The sequence below is a fragment of the Salvelinus alpinus genome, chromosome 15 (genome assembly GCF_045679555.1).
Source record: "Salvelinus alpinus chromosome 15, SLU_Salpinus.1, whole genome shotgun sequence".
NCBI lineage: Eukaryota > Metazoa > Chordata > Actinopteri > Salmoniformes > Salmonidae > Salvelinus > Salvelinus alpinus.
Window position 1 is genome coordinate 26,012,775 of NC_092100.1, and position 19,846 is coordinate 26,032,620.

Here is a 19,846-nt window from a genome sequence, read left to right on the forward strand (position 1 = left end):
ATAGAATAAATGTATAAAAATGTATATAAAATGTAGTAAACAAAATGCTAAATTATTCCGCACTTTAATCATGGACTACTAGATAGACGTCTCGACTCAACAGCAACCATATTTTGCAAACATATTTGACCAAAAAATAGTATGTATATATGAAATAACGTTACATACATTACTACACTGTAGTAGAGAATTCCCCCTACTGAGGGCACTGCAGGACACTATTTAATTGACTGAGTTTTTTTTGCGCAATTATTTATGTTTGGCTCCGCTGAGTCTGGCTATCCTCAAGTGAGGAAATATCGATCCGGGCATAGCCCGCGATCTCAGACAAGCGTCTGGTCCCCAGTTACCCCATACTCTGTGCATGGTGCCCAGTTGCCCCATACTCTGTACATGAGCTGATCATTCACCCTCTGATTGGCTATGGACATCTGCACTAGCTAATAAGGCCCGGTGCTCTTGGATCCCTATATATGCAGTCAGTCCCCATGACTGTTCCTTTCAGTTGACATAAGAGTGGGATTTATGGCAGTGTGTTCATGGAGTGGGAGTGTAAAAGTGAGTAGTGGTTATTGTTGTTATGGCTGAGATTTGTGTGTGTTTACTATTCAAATCAAATTTATTTATATAGCCCTTACATCAGCTGATATCTCAAAGTTCTGTACAGAAACCCAGCCTAAAACCCCAAACAGCAAACAATGCAGGTGTAGAAGCACGGTGGCTAGGAAAAACTCCCTAGAAAGGCCAAAACCTAGGAAAAAACCTAGAGAGGAACCAGGCTATGAGTGGTGGCCAGTCCTCTTCTGGCTGTGCCGGGTGGAGATTATAACAGAACATGGCCAAGAGGTTCAAATGTTCATAAATGACCAGCATGGTCAAATAATAATAATCACAGTAGTTGTCGATGGTGCAGCAAGTCAGCACCTCAGGAGTAAATGACAGTTGGCTTTTCATAGCCGATCAATAAGAGTATCTCTACCGCTCCTGCTGTCTCTAGAGAGTTGAAAACAGCAGGTCTGGGACAGGTAGCACGCCCGGTGAACAGGTCAGGGTTCCATAGCCGCAGGCAGAACAGTTGAAACTGGAGCAGCAGCACGGCCAGGTGGACTGGGGACAGCAAGGAGTCATCATGCCAGGTAGTCCTGAGGCATGGTCCTAGGGCTCAGGTCCTCCTAGAGAGAGAAAGAAAGAGGGAGAACTGTTAGTTATTATTATTACTGTTAGTAGTAGTTCCTATTGTTCCCTGTAACGTTATTACTGCGTTATATTACATGTTCAGGTAACATGTTTGTTTAAATTCATAGTCCTTTGTTCTTTTTTACCACAATCATTCAGGGGACCCCCTCCCAGGCAAACCGGTGACCCATGGACTCCCATCATACGTTAACAAAAACATCATCAGGTAAACGATAATGTCAAGGAGACGTAATCAATGCTTTGTATAGCACTGATTAAGCATAATGCTGAAATGTATGGTCTTTTTTGTTGTTGCTCCTTGTACTGTCACCCTTTGTATTCTTTCGAGCATGGATTAAATTAAATATATTTCGTGATAGGTGGAGGGCCGAAGCCTATAGCTAGCTCAGTGGCCAAAGCTGTAGTTTTCGAGATGATCGGTCCCTGGCAAGGGAGGAGCTATTTGTTTTGTTTTTATTACATATTCGATATATTTATTTATTCTGAACACATTTCCGTTTGTTGGCAATGTCAATTCTTGCAATTTTTTTCTAAATACTTACTTTTATGTTCGCTATCTGGACAGGCAAACGCTGCCAAGTACTAAACCGCTAACCCATAGCCACGGGAAGTAGGGGTGCTGAGGGTGCTGCAGACCCCACAAAAAAAATATGAAAAAATAAATACAATGAATACAAAACTTGTGTACTATCCAGGTACCATCTCTGCTGATCACGTCTGCCAATCACGTTCTCCGTATCTAAGGTACTTAACACAGCTGGTTACAGCTTGAACGAGATCTCCGTCTAACAAACTGCTATGGGAGGGAATTGTGCCACTGCTCATGCTCTGAAAATGTCGTTGCCCGGAGAAGACATGTTTCCAGGGTGAGCAGGACGATTATGAGATGGATCTTACGTCGGGATGCCACCGGGCCGCTAGCAAAGCCAGGACAAGAGGAATATTGGGACAGGGACACGGAAATGTGAATTTCAGAGGAGGAAAAGAGGAAGAAGAGGTTTAATTAGAATTTGACGAAGATGGCGATAAAAAGGGAGATGGTGTGTCGAAGAAGACTGGGGTCAAGTACAAACATAGTGGGATGTCTGCCAGACTGAGTTCTGGAGGTGAAATGGAAGTGAATGAGGGAGATTTAAGTGAGTTGGAAGGTGTGATGAGGAGCTCGGAGCCCGAGCCTTGCATCGATGGACATGGTTATGATAAAGATGAGTTTGGTCTGGTGGGAGTGAGATTCTTGGAGAAAGTGGATCCAGGCCTTTTGGCTGATCCATATGTGGTATCAGGTTTGGTGGAAAAGTACTGTTAAATCGGTGAAGGTAACCCGAAGTGGACTTATGCTGTTTGTTTGTGTTTCTTCCGCCCAGAGGGAGCGGGTGCTCCGTGCCACGCAACTCGGGTCAAGATCTGTTTCATGCTTTGCTCTTAGGAATAGGGTACTATTGAAATGAGTGATTTCTGGGGTAGTGTTAAGTGTAAAGGTGGAGTAATTGAAGTTGAAGATCCTTGGTGTTTGTGACGCCCGTCGTTTGGTGCGATGCAAACCCGGTGGGGAACGTGGTGGAACAGAGGTGTCACATTCTGGCCTTTTGAGTTTTTAATCAGTCTTTACCCTACAAAGTCATGTTAGGATATATGAGTTATTCTATTAAAGCTTTTCTGCCGAATCCACTGCAGTGTTTCAGTTGCCACGATTATGGTCATGCCACAGCAGTGTGTAGGAAGGAGGGTGATTCCAAGATGTGGGAAGTGTGCAGGAGAACATAGATTGTGGAGGATTTTGTAGTTTGGCGGAAAAAGTTGTGTGTGTCAACTGTAGGTGTGCCCATGTTGCTGGGGATCGGAAGTGTCCGGTGCCAGAGAGGCAGGTTGAGTTGGCCACAGTCAGAGTAGTACAGAAGGTGTTTTATGCTGAGGCAGTGAAGAAAGTAGAGGAGGATGGGTCAAGGGTGAGGCTCCTGATAGGATCCTTCTGAGTAGTAGATCTGTGCCAGCACAGAGGGATAGGCTTCAGTAAGGTTGGCTTCTTAGTGCTCATAGTAATGGGTATCAACTATATTGCAGAAATGGAACGTAAATCACAGAAAATAGATATTGTGGTGGCAGCTGCAGAGAAGTACTTGGGTGTACAAGATTTGACGACTTCTGAAGAGTTACAGGGTGGGTTGAGTAGTGGGTGGTGTCCAGTCGTCCTCCCAGGCCATTAGCATGGTGCAGCTGCAGATAGAGTCAAAGTATTGGAATGGGGTAGTGGGTTTAATTGGAAGGATGTTTTTTTTCCTTGTCCCCTTTTCTAATTTTGTATTACAATGTATAATGGCTTTATACTATAGTCCAGTTGGATGGTGGTAATGAAACATATTGGATGCCAACCGCCGTTAAACTCCACCGAAGAAGAAGAAAAGTATTTTTTATATTTGTAATCTATTTAGTTATAGAAACATGATACCATCAATGCAAGCTGTAAAATAACTCTTTCAACTTTCTTAGAATGCAGCAACCTTAGCAATGTAGCTAGCTATTGTAGCTACAGCAAGTAGACCTTTTGCTAGCTAGCAGGAACAGATAGCTTTATCACTAGCATTCCATTCCGAGACAGGTACCTTTAGCTATCATTATTCCAAGTAATCATTTAAGACTACAAAAATCTATAGGACAAGTATTGTAAAGCTAATACACAGTCATCAAGGCAGGACTCATTCATTTCAAACAACAAATTACTGTAGCAGGGTGCGTAATAGGCGGCGGAGAAGTCAGGCGCAGGAGAGCAGAGCTGGGTAATAACCGGAGATTTATAAAGTGTAATAAATACCATTTAAAATAACACAAGCATATTGCTATTACGTTGTTATAACTAACTTCTTTCAAAACAGGGTTTCTCACCAACTCATAAGCAGATACTGAGACCCACACACACCCAGAGACAGACAGAACGAGTCCGTGCACGCTATCTCAGATATCTTTACCTCTGAATAAAACTGCCTTTTACCATACCTGATCCACTTCGTCCAGAGTCTCTACTTGATCTCAGTTCTCCAGTAATTCAGATATCAACAAAAGCAAAACCAATGGCATCCAGAACAACCTAATAAATGGGCACAAAATAACCCGTCGTGCGCTCCCGGGGAACGTGCACAAGCACTACAATAAACAATCCCACACAAAGACATGGGGGGAACAGAGGGTTAAATACACAAGTAAATGAGGGAAGTAAATGAATTTCACTGTAAGGTCTACTACACCTGTTGTATTCGGCGCATGTGACAAATACAATTGTATTTGATTTGATTTAGTTTGCTGTCATTCTAGCTTCCGTTTAAAGTGATTGTATTAGCTGTGTAGTTGGCTATCTCTTCTGAACAGTGGCCTGGCGAGAGAGCAAATGTTCTATGCCAGGTGAAATCGTACATCAATAGCTAATATTTAATTGATGTATAAAAAAAATCACTAGAAAACAGCTTAAACAAACGCAAATGAAGCTACTTTGCAGTTATTATGGCTGCACTGTTTGACAAAACTGCATTAGCGAAAGTTGGCTAGCTAGCAAGAAAGGGATAAGAACGTTGCCCGCCATCATGGTACGGAACATTTGGAACGAACGACTAGATTTAGAACAAAAAAGACATAACTACTGTGTCGCGTCTCTAGCAACCGAACCAATATAACGACCAGCCGGCTTGGGTAGCAAACCTATATTTGTGTCGGGACTACAGTTGAAGTCGGAAGTTTACATACACTTAGGTTGGAGTCATTAAAAAAAAAATTAAAAAAAATTGTTAACAAACTATAGTTTTGGCAAGTCGGTTAGGACATCTACTTTGTGCATGACACAAGTAGTTTTTCCAACACTTGTTTACAGACAGATTATTTCACTTTTAATTCACTTTATCACAATTCCAGTGGGTCAGATGTTTACATACACTAAGTTGACTGTGCCTTTAAACAGCTTGGAAAATTCCTGAAAATTATGTCATGGCTTTAGAAGCTTCTGATAGGCTAATTGACATCATTTGAGTCTATTGGAGGTGTACCTGTTGATGTATTTCAAGGCCTACCTTCAAACTCAGTACCTCTTTGCTTGACATCATGGGAAAATCAAAATAAATCAGATAAGACCTCAGAAAAAAAATGTAGACCTCCACAAGTCTGGTTCATCCTTAGGGGGAATTTCCAAACGCCTGAAGGTACCACGTTCATCTGTACAAACAATAGTATGCAAGTATAAACATCATGGGACCACGCAGCCGTCATACCGCTCAGGAAGGAGACGCGTTCTGTCTCCTAGAGATGAATGTACTTTGGTGCGAAAAGTTCAAATCAATCCCAGAACAACAGCAAAGGACCCTGTGAAGATGCTGGAGGAAACGGGTACAAAAGTATCTATATCCACAGTAAAACGAGTCCTATACTGACGTAACCTGAAAGGCCACTCAGCAAGGAAGAAGCCACTGCTCCAAAACCGCCATAAAAAAGCCAGACTACAGTTTGCAACTGCACATGGGGACAAAGATCGTACTTTTTGGAGAAATGTCCTCTGGTCTGATGATACAAAAATAGAACTGTTTGGCCATAATGAACATCGCTATGTTTGGAGGAAAAAGGGGGAGGCTTGCAAGCCGAAGAACACCATCCCAACCGTGAAGCACGGGGGTGGCAGCATCATGTTGTGGGGGTGCTTTGCTGCAGGAGGGACTGGTGCACTTCACAAAATAGATGGCATCATGAGGCAGGAAAATTATGTGGATATATTGAAGCAACATCTCAAGACATCAGTCAAGAAGTTAAAGCTTGGTCGAAAATGGGTCTTCCAAATGAACAATGACCCCAAGCATACTTCCAAAGTTGTGGCAAAATGGCTTAAGGACAACAAAGTCAAGGTATTGGAGTGGCCATCACAAAGCCCTGACCTCAATCCCATAGAAAAGTTGTGGGCAGAACTGAAAAAGCATGTGCGAGCAAGGAGGCCTACAAACCTGACTCAGTTACACCAGCTCTGTCAGGAAGAATGGGACAAAATTCACCCAACTTATTGTGGGAAGCTTGTGGAAGGCTACCCGAAACGTTTGACCCAAGTTAAAAAATTTAAAGGCAATGCTACCAAATACTAATTGAGTGTATGTCAACTTCTGACCCACTGGGAATGTGATGAAAGAAATAAAAGCTGAAATAAATCATTCTCTCTACTATTATTCTGACATTTCACATTCTTAAAATAAAGTGGTGATCCTAACTGACCTAAGACAGCGAATTTTTACAAGAATGAAATGTCAGGAATTGTTAAAAACTGAGTTTAAATGTATTTGGCTAAGGTGTATGTAAACTTCCGACTTCAACTGTATATCTCATGGAAGGATGAAATAGTAAAATAACATTTTTTAATGAAAATATGTCAATCATTATTTTAATATGTTGGTAACCCATTGTATAAAAGTGATAATGCCCTCGAAGCCAGTGTTTAAAGGACATATTGGCACTAACAACACCGTGCCAATATATCCTCCAAACACCGGCTTTGGAGGATATATCACTTAACTAGATATCATAGTGGTTATCTTATTACTTCACGTGCTTTTCCTTCATGGCTGAAGTAAAGGTGTGACGCACAAGGGTTTTATCTAGATGAGATACAGCTTTTTTGAAAATTGTCTTTTCGTAGCAAGTTAGGAGAACTTACGCAGCAGGTTAGGATAATTAATGGAGCAGGTTAGGAGAATTAGGTAATCGGGAGAGTCAGCAAAATGACGTTGCACGAGCAGCAACGCAGATATTGCGAGACTTCGCTCTCACACAGTCAAAAATAGTATCTGCGCAAGCTCACAGGTTTGCTTCACACTCATACGGAGGACCGAACATACTCTTTTAACGGGGACCAAAACAGCTGAGAAGTTCAGCATCACTCTCCAAAGCTCTAAGTTGTTCACTTTGTGTGTCATATTGCTGACCTTTAGCTAAAATGCACTTTTCTTTTTTTCTTTTTACATCAATTTGACAAAAGTTGTATCCCATCGAGACATGACCAACCACAAGGGGCCTTTAGATTGGAAAGGTGCTGGTTTTATAGCTATTCAACCTGTCTTCTTTGGTTGCTGTTGACACTATTGACTTCTCAATGAGACCACCTCTCACTATATGTAGCATTGTACAGTAATGAACATTAACCCTGCAATGTATTGCACCACAAGACAATTGCCAATGATAAACATAATCAAATTCTAAACATAATTTAAACATAATTTAAACCATGAGAGTTGCCTACTCACTGGCACTAACAGAAATCAGGACAAAACGCCCCCACAGGGTACAGTCCATGTGGTAGTTGCCTCAAATCCATTGTACTGAAATAATGGAACATCCTCAAAAGTGATCTAAATCTACTAGAGTTCACAACATTGTCCCCTCGCATTTGTTTTTCACCGTGTGTGCAATCTAGCCGATTCCGTTACACACAGCATGCAACGTTGCGATTTTAGCATGTCAATCATAACAAAAATGATGATGCATGCCAGCAAAGCCACTAAACAATACATGAATTGCACTATAACTGTGACAAACAGTGCTTTCTTTTCAGCGCCATGGAGGAAATCCTTACGACTGCTACATCTAGCTATCAGTGTCTGGCAGCGAAACAGTTAATTCAGCCTCATTTACTGCCTTTAAAAAAAACATAGCTAATATGGCTGACTTGCTTAAACAAATGTGGTTTCTACTAACAATTAAGATATACAAACTATGGCATAAGTGGACAATGAGTGGATAAGAGGCAATCCATAACTTTGATTAAGATTATGATTATGATTATGATTTTTCAACGCCGATACCGATACCGATTGTTGGAGGACCAAAAACAGCCGATACCGATTAATCGGACGATTTTTATTTATTTATTTGTAATAATGACAATTACAACAATACTGAATGAACACTTATTTTAACTTAATATAATACATCAATAAAATCAATTTAGCCTCAAATAAATAATGAAACATGTTCAATTTGGTTTAAATAATGCAAAAACAAAGTGTTGGAGAAGAAAGTAAAGTGCAATATGTGCCATGTAAGAAAGCTAACGTTTAAGTTCCTTGCTCAGAACATGAGAACATATGAAAGCTGGTGGTTCCTTTTAACATGAGTCTTCAATATTCCAAGGTAAGAAGTTTTAGGTTGTAGTTATTATAGGAATTATAGGACTATTTCTCTCTATACGATTTATATTTCATATACCTTTGACTATTGGATGTTCTTATAGGCACTTTAGTATTGCCAGTGTAACAGTATAGCTTCCGTCCCTCTCCTCGCTCCTACCTGGGCTCGAACCAGGAACACATCGACAACAGCCACCCTCGAAGCAGTGTTACCCATGCAGAGCAAGGGGAACAACTACTCCAAGTCTCAGAGCGAGTGACGTTTAGCGCGCACCCCGCTAACTAGCTAGCCATTTCACATCGGTTACACCAGCCTAATCTCGGGAGTTGATAGGCTTGAAGTCATAAACAGCGCAATGCTTGAAGCATTGCGAAGAGCTGCTGGCAAAACACACAAAATTGCTGTTTGAATTAATACTTACGAGCCTGCTGGTGCCTACCATCGCTCAGTCAGACTGCTCTATCAAATCATGGACTTAATTATGACATAATAACACACAAAGGCTCTCTGGGAAAAGGGAAATAACAGGCCTTAGGTCATTAATATGGTCGAATCCGGAAACTATAATCTCGAAAACAAAACATTTATTCTTTCAGTGAAATACGGAACCGTTCCGTATTTTATCTAACTAATCTAAATAGTCCTGTTACATTGCACAACCTTCAATGTTATGTCATAATTACGTAAAATTCTGGCAAATTAGTTCACAACGAGCCAGGCGGCACAAACTGTTGCATATACCCTGACTCTGCGTGCAATGAACGCAAGAGAAGTGACACAATTTCACCTGGTTAATATGGCCTGCTAACCTGGATTTCTTTTAGCTAAATATGCAGGTTTAAAAATATATACTTCTGTGTATTGATTTTAAGAAAGGCATTGATGTTTATGGTTAGGTACACGTTGGAGCAACGACAGTGCTTTTTCGCAAATGCGCACCGCATCGATTATATGCAACGCAGGACACGCTAGATAAACTAGTAATATCATCAACCATGTGTAGTTAACTAGTAATTATGATTGATTGATTGTTTTTTATAAGATAAGTTTAATGCTAGCTAGCAACTTACCTTGGCTTCTTACTGCATTCGCGTAACAGGCAGGCTCCTCGTGGAGTGCAATGAGAGGCAGGTGGTTAGAGCGTTGGACTAGTTAACCGTAAGATTGCAAGATTGAATCCCCGAGCTGACAAGGTAAAACTCTGTCGTTCTGCCCCTGAACAAGGCAGTTAACCCACCGTTCCTAGGCCGTCATTGAAAATAAGAATATGTTCTTAACTGACTTGCCTAGTTAAATAAAGGTGTAAAAAAATAAAAAAATCGGTGTCCAAAAATACCGATTTCCGATTGTTATGAAAACTTGAAATCGGCTCTAATTAATCGGCCATTCCGATTAATCAGTCGACCTCTAATTAAGACATTAACTTCTTATGGATGGGGGGCAGTATTGAGTAGCTTGGATGAATAAGGTGCCCAGAGTAAACTGCCTGCTACTCAGGCCCAGAAGCTAAGATATGCATATTATTAGTATATTTGGATAGAAAACACTCTGAAGTTTCTAAAACTGTTTGAATGATGCCTGTGAGTATAACAGAACTCATATGGCAGGTGAGTATAACAAACTCATATGGCAGGCAAAAACCTGAGAAAAAATCCAACCAGGAAGTGGGAAATCTGAGGTTTGTAGGTTTTCAAGTCTTTGCCTATCCAAAATACAGTGTAAAATTTGGTCTGATTGCACTTCCTAAGGCTTCCACTAGATGTCAACAGTCTTTAGAACCTTGTTTCAGGCTTCTACTGTGAAGGAGGAGAGAATAAGAGCTGATTGAGTAAGAGGTCTGGCAGAATGCCATGAATTCAGTCTCGCGTGCGCCCGTGAGAGTTAGCTGCATTCCATTGCATTTCTAAAGACAAAGGAATTCTCCGGTTGGAACATTATTGAAGATTTATGTTAAAAACATCCTAAAGATTGATTCTATACATCGTTTGACATGTTTCTACGAACTGTAACGGAACTTTTTGACTTTTCGTCTGGACCTAGTGCTCGCGCCTCATGAATTTGGACTTGTGAACTAAACGCGCGAACAAAAAGGAGGTATTTGGACATAAATGATGGACTTTATCGAACAAAACAAACATTTATTGTGGAACTGGGATTCCTGGGAGTGCATTCTGATGAAGATCATCAAAGGTAAGTGAATATTTATAATGCTATTTCTGACTTCTGTTGACTCCACAACATGGCGGGTATCTGTATGGCTTGTTTTGGTCTCTGAGCGCTGTACTCAGATTATTGCATGGTGTGCTTTTTCCGTAAAGCTTTTTTGAAATCTGACACAGCGGTTGCATTAAGGAGAAGTTTATCTATAATTCCATGCATAACACTTGTATCCTTTATCAATGTTTATTATGAGTATTTCTGAAAATTGATGTGGCTCTCTGCAAAATCACCAGATGTTTTGGAAGCAAAACATTACTGAACATAACGCGCCAATGTAAACTGAGATTTTTGGATATAAATATGAACTTTATCGAACAAAACATACATGTATTGTGTAACATGAAGTCCTATGAGTGTCATCTGATGAAGATCAAAGGTTAGTTTTATCTCTATTTCTGCTTTTTGTGACTCCTATCTTTGGCTGGAAAAATGGCTGTGTTTTTCTGTGACTAGGTGCTGACCTAACATAATCGCATGGTATGCTTTCGTCCTAAAGCCTTTTTGATATCGGACACCTGTGGTGGGATTAACAACAAGTTTATCTTTAAAATGGTGTATAATACTTGTATGTTTGAGGAATTTTAATTATGAGATTTCTGTTGTTTGAATTTGGCGCCCTGCACTTTCACTGGCTGTTGTCATATCGATCCCGTTAACGGGATTTCAGCCGTAAGAAGTTAATGAGCGAGCTAGGACGGACGTAGTCAATATAACTATTTGTTCAGCACTTTTGAAATGTACAGCGACAGAATTCAGAACATGGGTCGTTCTTATAGTATTCTCCCTGTACACCAAGTCAGAACCCGCAAATAAATAAATAAAGGGGGCATATAAGCAGACAATGAAAGCTCTTACAAAATTCAATAATTACATTTCTCTAAAACAGTAGGCTAAATTATGGGGGGGAAAGGAACCAAATTATTAGGGTGAGGCACATGGGCTACTGACAGCTTACTACACAACATACACTTATTATTACTTTCTTAGCTACAGTATACATATCTCCCTGGCATATTACATAATAATACATTTTTGGACTCCCCTTGTTGTGTTGTGCTCACTTGAACAGGAAGGTGGAGCAGCGGTCCTTCGTGGGCATATTTTGTCATCAAAGTCTGGCATTCTCTGGATTTATGGTGCTTTCAAGACAATTGGGAACTCTGAAAAAAACAAGGTTGAATCATGAAGTCAGTGATCTTCAGGTCGGAGCTCTAGAAAGAGGCCCAAGTTCCCGACTTGCAATTCCAAGTTGGATGACCGTTCAAACGTATTTTCCCAGTCGGAGCACATTTTTATCAGAGTTCCCAGTTGTCTTGAACGTGGTTGAAGTCATGCTGGATTGACAGCATGGCCAATGTATTCCGCCTTTTCTGGGCCATGGTGTTGAATGTTTATAATTTTAAGCTTGGAAAAGAGACCCTTCAACACAGACTTGAACCACACACCCAGTCCACTGAATAGCAGGCTTGTGATTGCTTTGCAATGCTTGCAGTTAGCCACAGATTCCTTCCAAACCACTCATTGTTGAATTTGCGATTTCCGACTTGTTGTGAATGTTTATGTCCAATGGCCGATGAGCACCGATACGTTTTATCTATCATTTCTCTTCATAATTTCTCTTCATATGACAAGGATTGAAAATGATTTGCTAGTAGATTGTTGACTTGATTCATGATGACTGCTAGCTAAGATTGTGTAAGTATGATGTTGACATGATCAGTCCAATCAAATCTACAGTAGCTATGATATAACGTGATATGACATCATTTTGTCTATGGCCAATGACCTTGAGCCTTCTTGGATGGGCACTTCTAATGTAACTATGCCAGCAAATCAAATCAAATTGTATTGGTCACATGCACCGAATACAACAGTGAAATGTTTACTTACAAGCCCTTAACAAACAATGCAGTTTTAAGAAAAGACCCCAAAAAAACAACAACAAAAAATGTAAGAGATACGAAAAACAAAGAATTAAAGAGCAGCAGTAAATAACAATAGTGGGGCTATATACAGGGGGTACCGGTTCAGAGTCAATGTGTCAATGTGCGGGGGCACCGGTGTCGAGGTAGTTGAGGTAATTATGTACATGCAAGTAGGGTTATTAAAGTGGCTATGCATAAATGATAACTGAGAGTAGCAGCAGCATGGGGGGTAAAAATAGGTAGCCATTTGATTAGCTGTTCAGGAGTCTTATGGCTTGGGGGTAGAAGCTGTTTAGAAGCCTCTTGGACCTAGAATTGGCGCTCCAGTACCGCTTGCCATGCGGTAGCAGAGAGAACAGTCTATAACTAGGCTGGCTGGAGTCTTTGACAATTTTTAGGGCCTTCCTCTGACACCGCATGGTATAGTGGCAGGAATCTTTGCTCCGGTGATGTACTGGGCCGTACGCACTACCCTCTGTAGTGACTTGCGGTCGGAGGCTGAGCAGTTGCCATACCAGGCAGTGATGCAACCCGTCAGGATGCTCTCGATGGTGCAGCTGTAAAACCTTTTGTGGATTTGAGGACCCATGCCAAATCTTTTCAGTCTCCTGAGGGGGAATAGGTTTTATCGTGCCCTCTTAATGACTGTCTTGGTGTGCGTGGACCATGTTAGTTTGTTGGTGATGTGGACGCCAAGGAACTTGAAGCTCTCAACCTGCTCCACTACAGCCCTGTCGATGAGAATGGGGGCGTGCTTGGTCCTCCTTTTCCTGTAGTCCACAATCATCTCCTTTGTCTTGATCACATTGAGGGAGAGGTTGTTCTCCTTGCACCACATGGTCAGGTCGATGACCTCCTCCCTATAGGCTGTCTCATAGTTGTCAATGGTAGTTGTCAGCCTACCACTGTTGTGTCATCAGCAAACTTAATGAAAGGGCTTGAGTTTTTGAGCTCTACCCATAGATTTTGCGGTGACGTAGTGTCCCCATGAGTGACAGAACACTGAGCCAATCACGGCGCAACTGGAGAACATTACCAACCCCTATGCTCCGTATTTTCCACTGGCTGCACTACAAAAATCACTGAGCTAATTCACCTTGTCCTAGACAGATTTACACGGTTATGAAAACGTCATGCCAGGGTAAGCCTACACAAAACACTGCCCTTATTTTAAGTGTTTCTAAAATCCCCTCTGGGAAAAATGAATGGTGAAAAAACAAATGGAACCATTTCCCTGTTTGACCACTAGGTTTTATGGGTATTATGACTCATACTGTGGTACTCTATTGCTGTGGTGAGAGAGAGAAGCGTGCCTGTATCCCTCACAGAATTAGAATGAGATTTACTTTATATGATCTCTCTCCCTCTCTCTGCTCTGATAGACATGAGCCTGCAAATCTCATCTATCCAGCGTGGAACTTCATCATTTATTTCCTTATAGAATCATAGCCGCGGGAAGAGTGCTGGAGGTGCTGCATCACACCTGATAAATTTAAATACATTTGCCAAAGTTATAGAATTACTGAAATAAATAAAATAATTCAGAATACTACACCAGGAGTAGGCCTATAATTTAGCCACAGAGGATCAATCATTTATTTTTTTAAATGGCCTAGCTGTGGATTGTGTGTAGCCCCAATGACAAGGAATGCTTGTGTTCATGGGCACAGGGATTACGGGGGTCTGCTTGAAACATTTTGGTGTTACAGACTCAGACAGGGAGAGGTTGAAAATGTCAGTGAAGACACTTGCCAGTTGGTCAGCGCATGCTCGGAGTATACGTCCTGGCCCTGCGGCCTTGTGGATGTTGACCTGTTTAAAAGGTCTACTAACATCAGCGCGGAGAGCGTGATCACACAGTCGTCCGGAACAACTGGTGCTCTCATTCATGTTTCAGTCTTACTTGCCTCAAAGCTAGCATAGAAGTTATTTAGTTCGTCTGGTAGGCTCGTGTCACTGGGCGGCACTCGGCTGTGCTTCCCTTTGTAGTCTGTAACAGTTTGTAAGCCCTGCCACATCCAACGAGCATCGGAGCCGGTGTAGTGCGATTCGATCTAAGTCCTGTATTGAAGCTTTGCCTGTTTGATGGTTCGTCGGACGGCATATTGGGATTTCTGATAAGCTTCCGGGTTAGTCCCACTCCTTGAAAGCGGCAGCTCTACCCTTTAGCTCAGTGCGAATGTTGACTGTAATCCATGGCTTCTGGTTGGGGTATGTACGTACAGTCACTGTGGGGACGACGTCCTTAATGCCCTTATTGATAAAGCCAGTGACTGATGTGGTGTGCTCCTCAATGCCATTGGAAGAATCCCGGAACATATTCCTGTCTATGCTAGCAAAACAGTCCTGTAGTTTAGTATCTGCTTCATCTGACCACTTTTTTACGGACCGAGTCACTGGTGCTTCAAGCTTTAATTTTTGCCCTATAAGCAGGAATCAGGAGGATAGAAATATGGTCAGATTTGCCAAATGGAGGGATAGGGAGAGCTTTGTACGTGTCTCTGTGTGTGGAGTAAAGGTGGTCTAGAATTTATTTCCCTCTGGTTGCACATTTATTAACATGCTGATAGAAATGAGGTAAAACTGTTTTAAATTTCCCTGCATTAAAGTCCCCGGCCACTAGGAGCGCCGCCTCTGGATGAGCGTTTTCCTGTTTGCTTATGGCATGGCATTGAGTGCGGTTTTAGTGCCAGCATCGGTCTGTGGTGGTATGTAGACAGCTACGAGAAATACAGATGAAAACTCTCTAGGTAGATAGTGTGGTCTACAGCTTATCATGAGATACTCTACCTCAGGCGAGCAAAACCTCAAGACTTCCTTAGATATCGTGCACCAACTGTTGTTGACATATATGCATAGGCCCTGGACTAGGCCCTGCATAGGCCCTGGCCCTGGACTGCCGTATACTACACCACGGCCGCCCAGCTAATGCACGCACGTACACACACGACCAGCCCCTAATACAACCACCTAGCTGCATCACAACCATATTGCAGTACTACTTTAAAAAGGCTGCAGAAAACACACACAAACGCTGCACATTGTTATAAAACTTCTACAGAACACACACTGAATTTGTCATGATTGAACTACCTCACATCACATGAAGCCTAGAGTGAAAAAGAGATGCTATAATATCCACAATACTCACTGAGACATAGAACTGTCTAACTGCTGCTCAGGGTCAGCTGGCTGGCTCCACTCTGTCAAAGTACTGGACAGCGGTATTACAGACAGGAAAAAGAGACATTAGAAATGTAGGAGTCAAATAATGGTAAGCAAGTTATAGGAAATATGTCACAACTACCTGATTAGTACCCAACAGCTTTTCTCTGCATCTCTATCGATCACCATGTCAGTATCCAGGGCCATTAGGATGTCCTCCTCGGTGGCCATCAGCATGAAGGCCTCTAGGTGTTCTGTGAGAGAGTGCTCCTGAGTCTGCTCTTGATATACTTTAAGGTAGAGAAACTTTGCTCACAAGCTACCTGGGTAACTGAGAGGGTGAGTAAGAACTGAGAGGGTGAGTAGGAACTCAGCATCTGGTAACAACACAGTGGACATTCTTTGCAGGATGAGCAACATTTATTCTTCATTTCCATCAGGGCCGTCCTCCACTGTTCTGGTCACGTATTCCTTCAATCCTTGTGACGTTCCTGACCTTATTTCCTTTGTTTTGTCTTTATTTAATTGGTCAGGACGTGAGCTGGGTGGGTATAGTCTATGTTCTATGTTTCTAGGTTAGGTTTGTCTTATTGGCCTGAAATGGTTCTCAATCAGAGGCAGGTGTTTTACGTTGTCTCTGATTGGGAACCATATTTAGGTTGCCTGTTTTCACTATTGGTTTGTGGGTGATTGTTCCTGTTCGTGCGTTCATGTGGTCTATGTTCACTAGTTCAGGACTGTAGCTTCGTTGGTTTTCGTCTGTTTATTGTTTTTGTTCGTATTGAAAAATTATTCCAATAAATATGGAAACGTACCACGCTGCGCTTTGGTCCTCATCTCTTTCCACCGACGAAAGTCATTACAGAACCACCCACCAAAAAAGGACCAAGCAGGGTGGTAAGGGACAGCAGCAGCAGCGGCCATTTACACAGGACTCCTGGACATGGGAAGAAATTCTGGACGGTAAGGGAGCCTGGGCTAAAGCTGGAGAATATCGCCGCTCTCGTGAAGAGCTGGAGGCAGCTAAAGCCGAGAGGCGGTGGTATGAGGAGGCAGCACGGAAGCGTGGCTGGAAGCCAGAGAGGCAGCCCCAAAAATTTATTGGGGGGGGCTAAAGGGGAGTGTGGCGAAGTCAGGTAGGAGACCTGCGCCAACTTCCCGGGCTAACCGTGGAGAGCGAGAGTACGGGCAGACACCGTGTTATGCGGAAGAGCGCACGGTGTCTCCTGTACGTGTGCATAGCCCGGTGCGGTACATCCCAGCTCCTCGTATCGGCCGGGCTAGAGTGGGCATCGAGCCAGGTGCCATGAAGCCGGCTCAACGCATCTGGTCTCCAGTGCGTCTCCTCGGGCCGGTGTACATGGCACCAGCCTTACGCATGGTGTCCCCTGTTCGCCAGCACAGCCCAGTGCGGGTTATTCCACCTCACCGCACTGGCCGGGCTAAGGGGAGTATTCAACCAGGTAAGGTTGGGCAGGCTCGGTGCTCAAAAGCTCCAGTACGCCTTCACGGTCCGGTATATCCGATGCCACCTCCTCGCACCAGCCCAGTACCACCAGTGCCAACACCACGCACCAGGCTTCCTGTGCGTCTTCAGAGCCCTGTTCCTCCTCCACGCACTCGCCCTGAGGTGCGTGTCTCCAGCCCGGTACCACCAGTTCCGGCACCACGCACCAAGCCTCCTGTGCGTCTCCAGAACCCTGTACGCCCTGTTGCTGCTCCCCGCACTAGCCTTGAGGTGCGTGTCCTTAGCCCGGTACCACCAGTTCCGGCACCACGCACCAGGCCTACTGTGCGCCTCAGCAGGCCAGAGTCTGCCGTCTGCCCAGCGCCGCCTGCGCTGCCCGTCTGCCCAGCGCCGCCTGCGTTGCCCGTCTGCCCAGCGCCGTCTGAGCTGCCCGTCTGCCCAGGGCCGTCTGAGCTGCCCGTCTGCCCAGCACCATCTGAGCTGCCCGTCTTCCCAGCGTCATCTGAGCCGCCCGTCTGTCCAGCACCATCTGAGCCGCCCGTCTGTCCTGAGCTGCTAGAGCCGTCCGTCAGTCAGGAGCCGCCAGAGCCGCCCGCCAGTCAGGAGCCGCCAGAGCCGCCCGCCAGTCAGGAGCCGCCAGAGCCGCCCGCCAGTCAGGAGCCGCCAGAGCCGCCCGCCAGTCAGGACCTGCCAGAGCCGTCAGTCAGCCAGGACCGGCCAGAGCCGTCAGTCAGCCAGGACCTGCCAGAGCCGCCAGCCAGCCAGGAGCTGCCAGAGCCATCAGTCAGCCAGGAGCTGCCAGAGCCGTCAGTCAGCCAGGACCTGCCAGAGCCGTCAGTCAGCCAGGACCTGCCAGAGCCGTCAGTCAGCCAGGACCTGCCAGAGCCGTCAGTCAGGAGCCGCTAAAGCCGTCCGTCAGTCAGGAGCCGCTAGAGCCGTCCCTCAGTCCGGAGCTGCCCCTCAGTCCGGTGCTGCCCCTCAGTCCGGAGCTGCCCCTCAGTCCGGAGCTGCCCCTCAGTCCGGAGCTGCCCCTCAGTCCGGAGCTGCCCCTCAGTCCGGAGCTGCCCCTCCGTCCAGAGGCGCCCATCAGTCCAGTGGGGTTAATTTGGAGGGTCGCCGTTAAGAGGAGGCCACGGAAGCGGGGATTGACTATGGTGGAGTGGGGGCCACGTCCAGCGCCAGAGCCGCCACCGTGGACAGATGCCCACCCAGACCCTCCCCTATAGGTTCAGGTTTTGCGGCCGGAGACCGCACCTTGGGGGGGGGGGGCGGTACTGTCATGTTCCTGACCATATTTCCTTTGTTTTGTCTTTATTTAGTTGGTCAGGACGTGAGCTGGGTGGGTATAGTCTATGTTCTATGTTTCTAGGTTAGGTTTGTCTTATTGGCCTGAAATGGTTCTCAATCAGAGGCAGGTGTTTTACGTTGTCTCTGATTGGAAACCATATTTAGGTTGCCTGTTTTCACTATTGGTTTGTGGGTGATTGTTCCTGTTTGTGCGTTCATGTGTTCTATGTTCACTAGTTCAGGACTGTAGCTTCGTTGGTTTTCATCTGTTTATTGTTTTTGTTCGTATTGAAAAAGTATTCCAATAAATATGGAAACGTACCACGCTGTGCTTTGGTCCTCCTCTCTTTCCACCGACGAAAGTCATTACAATCCTGAACTTTTCAGTCTTTTCCACTGTACAGCGAGGCTCCTCAGCTTACTGCAAATTGTCAACAGTTCGGCTATCAAATCGAAGCAAACATTTGCTGAGCTCTTGAAGGGCTGTCTGGAAGACCATTGGATGTTAATTAGGAGAAGTCTCTAGGGTCCAGAAGGGCTAGGTCAGCATATAGAGTGCCATGAGACAGAAATCGCCTGTGGATACTATCTGTGACTGTATCCATAATTTGATTGTGGACTTCAACTTTTTAGGCACTCTCTGCCTCTGTCAAAGCTTCATCTTGAGCCATCTCTCCAGACATGATTTTCTTCTTTCTTGCCCTTTTCTGTGGCAGAGTGGCTTCCACCTCCTCCAGCTCTGTGTCCTCATCCTGTTCTTTGATCTTCTTATTTGCAAACTGAACAAATGTGTCTGTAGTTGCCTTAATGGTGTCAACGTCTCTTGACATGCCTTTCAGAGTTTCCTGTGTAGCCACAACCATTCGATCGGCAGACAGGATGTCCATCCCACTTGTCTACAGGTATTTGGACAGTGATGTGTTCTCAAATGTCCAAAGAAATATTTGAGCTGTCAGTATCGTCTCATACCAGAGAAGAGCCTCAGTAAATCCTCTTGCCTTCACCCGAACAGTTGTCTTCATGTTGGCCTGTTCTTGTATGGCTGATAGTGTGAGGAGTACTTCACCATAGAGACCCTGGTCTGGTTTTCCAAAGGATCAAAAGACCTTCTTCAAAGCACTATCCTTAACCCACCAGCTTGTTTCTCTGATTGGAGATAGGTGTCTGTGTCGCGTGTCCTGGCTCTTCTTCTCCCACACATCCATCCTTTGGTAGGATTCACAGAGGGGGACTTTGAGGCAGAGTAGAGAAGCCCTTGTATTTTCCCTGCATATTGGATGCTTCATCCGTAGCATTGCCAATGCACTTGCTCATGTGTAATTTTAGTTTATCCACGACATCTGTCAACAACTGAACAAATTACTGTCCAGTGGATGCCTCACACTTCACAGCAACCACAAGCCTTTCTTGTACGACGTCTGTCAATTATCTCACAATGACAGAG

The 19,846-nt window shown here is 44.1% G+C and overlaps 1 long non-coding RNA gene across 1 annotated transcript in view; it reads left to right on the top strand.

Annotated features, from left to right (window-relative positions):
* The first annotated feature begins 474 nt into the window (after window positions 1-474).
* The window catches only part of LOC139539822 (uncharacterized), a 29,278-nt gene continuing 9,906 nt past the window's right edge, over window positions 475-19,846 (top strand). Inside the window, exons 1-2 of the long non-coding RNA XR_011668018.1 lie at window positions 475-558; window positions 1,336-1,402. This is a non-coding gene — a long non-coding RNA (uncharacterized lncRNA). The remainder of the gene's footprint in view (window positions 559-1,335; window positions 1,403-19,846) is intronic.